The following is a 3705-nucleotide window of genomic DNA, read 5'->3' as shown; positions in this document are numbered from 1 at the left end:
CCAGGCTACATGCTGCCCCTGGTTTTCATGTACCCACCCCCAAATAGCTTTGACAGTGAATATATGAATGTAACACATGTAATGTTATTTTCCTTTAACAACAATGGCCACAAACAGGAACTGGATCTGGAACAGGCTCTCTGGCCACTGGAAAAGGTTCTGGCTGAGGTCCGCTAGCGTCAGGGGGTTCTGGCCCACTGGCTGCTGAAGATTCTGGGGGAGGTCTACTTGCCTCTGTATGTACTAGCTCACTGGCCATTGCGGAAAGTTCTGGAGGACTGCTAGCTTTCCAATGTTAAGGTACGTAGGGTAACCTGGGAAAGAAGTCTGGTTGCCCCCTGGGAATGGGCCTGGGTGGCTCCATGGGCTGCTGCAGACCTGAAAGACTGGACGTGAGTTAGGATCGTGGATTGGAGGGAAGAGGTCCCTGAAGTAATACCAGTTGGTTGTATTCACTAATGTCATATTGGGTGGAAGCTACTGAAGTTTTAAGGAAGTATTTTTAATGTAAAGTACATTTAAATTTATAGAAAAAATAGCCGGTGTCAAAATTTAAGGAATTGCCGTAGATCGTACAGACATGGCCTCTCAATCAATAGCAGTTGATTGTATTCGTGCAAGTGATATGGGGTTGGATGCTATTGAAGTTTTTAGCAAGTATTTTTTTACATACAATAAAATTCATTTAAAATAGCCAAAGTAAAAACATTTTTTTTAAGTAATTACCGTAGTTGGGAGGGAAGAGATCCCTAAACCAATAACAATTGGTTGTTTTCATGCGAGTGATATGGCGTGGAAGCTATTAAAGTTGAAAGCAAGTATGTTTGACATGTAATTAAATAAATGTCATTTAAAATAGCCAAAGTCTAAACACACAAAAGTAATTGTCGTAGATTGTACAGAAGAGGTCCCTGAACCAATAACAGTTGGTTGTTTTCATGCAAGTGATGTACGGTGGAAGCTATTGCTGTTTTAAGGAAGTATATTTGGCATATTATGATATTAAATTAATTGAAAATAGCCAAAGTTCAAAAATACAAATGTAATTTCCATAGATTGTACAGACCAGGTCCCTGAATCGATAACAGTTGGTTGTATTCATGCAAGTGATATGGGGTTGAAGCTATTTATGTTTTAAGGAAGTATTTTTTATACATATTAAAACATTTTATTAATTGGAAACAGCCAAAGTAAAAAAATAAGATAAGTATTTGTAATATTTCTAAATCATGTGGTTAGAAATCTATTGAAGTCTTTCTGTTAACTTGTTATGGCTGCAATCCCGATAATTGGGATAAGTGTCATCAACAACCGCTGAATAGCATAGCGCTACATTCAATAAATATTACTACAAATATTTATATTCATGAAATCACAAGTGCAATATAGGAAAACACAGTTTAGCCTTTTGTTAATCCACCTGTCGTGTCAGATTTTGAAATTATGCTTTTCAGCGAAAGCAATCCAAGCGTTTGTGTAAGTTTATCGATCGCACGACAAAACATTAAGTACACTTAGCATTAGGAAGCTTGGTCACGAAAATCAGAAAAGCAATCAAATTAATCGTTTACCTTTGATGATATAAACAATATTATTATAATACATATTTTTTTACGTATAATGATATTAAATTAATTGGATGGGAGAGTAGAGGTCCCTGAATGCATTTCAGTTGGGTTGAGTTTTCTTTCATGTGGTTACAAAGCTATTTAAGTTTCAGTTAACACTACATTTTAATTGCACTTTAAGCAGTGGCGCGTATTCATGGGGGAGCCAGGCTTCCCCAAAAAATTGACCAAATCGTCGTATTCTGGCAGAATACGACGATACGAGCGCTTATTTCAGAGAGCGCTCCGTAAGCCACACCCCAGTGGGCAGAGCTAGGCATGTTGGACCGGGACATGTTTTAATACGTGAAAAGCCTCTCATTTTACTGTGGGTCCGCCATGGTTCTGTGTAGCCTAATTATGCTAATATGTTTGAGATCAGTGCATTGCAGTTAATTTCGTCTTTGACTTAATAAGCAAAATATCTTTGAGTAGTAAACAGGGAAACAACAACGATCAAGTCCCAGACATTTCGCAATATAACATACAATCGTTTACTACCTTAATTATTGGGATCATCTAGTTACCACCAGTGTTTGGAATGTGATGAGCTCTTTGACAAAACAAACCATGGGAGATTTATTTTGAGAAATGTCCGCGGTTGGTCTGTGTAAACTATGCGGTTATATTGGAGAAAGGTTTATAGCAGCGAATGTCATCTATTCATTTACTGTTATGGTATTTATAAGTAGCAGCCATGTAACAGCCAGGGAAACTAATTGTACTCACTTTATGATAGAACATGTCGATTTTTCTGCCTGTGGCGTTCTTTACCTGAATTATTAGGATGTCCTGGTGATCACAACTACTACTTATTTTGCTCAAATAGATTAAATGGTGTTTTCTTTGAAGAGATGAGTCTGGCCAGAACATTCAGTTCTGCCTTCTAGGTATTCACTCTGCATTGCTCTATTTGACTGGTTTTAAGTCACGGTACAGTATCTTGAAAGCATTTTGTGACTACTGCTGATGTAAAAAGTATTTTAAAACATACATTTGAATAGAAAGGATTGACTTAGTCATTTGGCCTCCATATCCACCAGAGACATGTCCACCTGTACATTAAATGCTTTAAGTGTTATTATCACCCAGTTAAACGCCATTTTTGTTTAAGTGATTAGCAAATGTAATGCCATATAAAAGGTGTTGAATCAATGGCTCATACGTTTTGGGAAAAAAACAAACAGTAAAAGTGTCAGAACCAGTCAGTTGGGGACCACTTGGCAGCTGGGGTGCTTGTAATTTGAAGCATAGGAAACATAGCAAAGTCCCCCTCTGACCTGACCGTTCAAGTACATGACATTGCTAAGTGAGACTTACTGTTATAGGAGTGTTTAAAAATACCTATTTTCCCCTGGCAGTAAGGACATTGAGGTACCTTAAGAGAAGATGCATACAAGACGTGAGAAAATGTTAATGTGACATTAGTCAAGCCTCCACATTCTCTGTAAGGGCACATTAAATGTAAAAAATGCACTTCATATTCCATGAATAACAATTAAAAAGCAGAGTTTCAGTGGTCATAGTAGTGGGAGTAACACCAGTCTGCAGACATCCCTGGACAGTAAATTCTGTCCCCAATGGCCATTTAGGTCCACAAATATAGAATTCACCTCCACAGGTATTCTGATCACTTTGGCCAGGTGTGGAGTCTTAGACCCAGGTGAACTTATAATGCAGTTCACCATCTGTTGAAATTAGACATTTCATAACTTCCCTTAACACCCGAGGGTAATTTTCACACAAAGTATGTTTATGGATATTATTGAGCATAGGGATGCAATTAATCTTACCCTTCATCTCAAAGGTTTAATTTCTCTGTGTGATGACAAACCGTTCCGTTTTAGTTGCATTGTCCGGGTATCTGCCGTGGACATTAAAGTCCATAATTAACCTATACAGCTCTGGATCCATTGCCTTACCTACTACTGCAACAGCCTGTGTCAATTATTTGCCCTTTTATAGAATACCCTCTTTTTTTTTTTTATTTAACTAATGACTCAAAGGTGTGTGACCATTAACATCGGCTGCATATCGATTGTCCTTCTACCAAAGTGTGGACTTGCACATTTCTTCTGGTCTCAGGGTTTTAACATTG

Source organism: Salvelinus alpinus, chromosome 10 (genome assembly GCF_045679555.1).
Source record: "Salvelinus alpinus chromosome 10, SLU_Salpinus.1, whole genome shotgun sequence".
Lineage (NCBI taxonomy): Eukaryota > Metazoa > Chordata > Actinopteri > Salmoniformes > Salmonidae > Salvelinus > Salvelinus alpinus.
The sequence above is the reverse complement of the archived record's forward strand: the minus strand, read 5'-3'. Positions refer to the sequence as shown.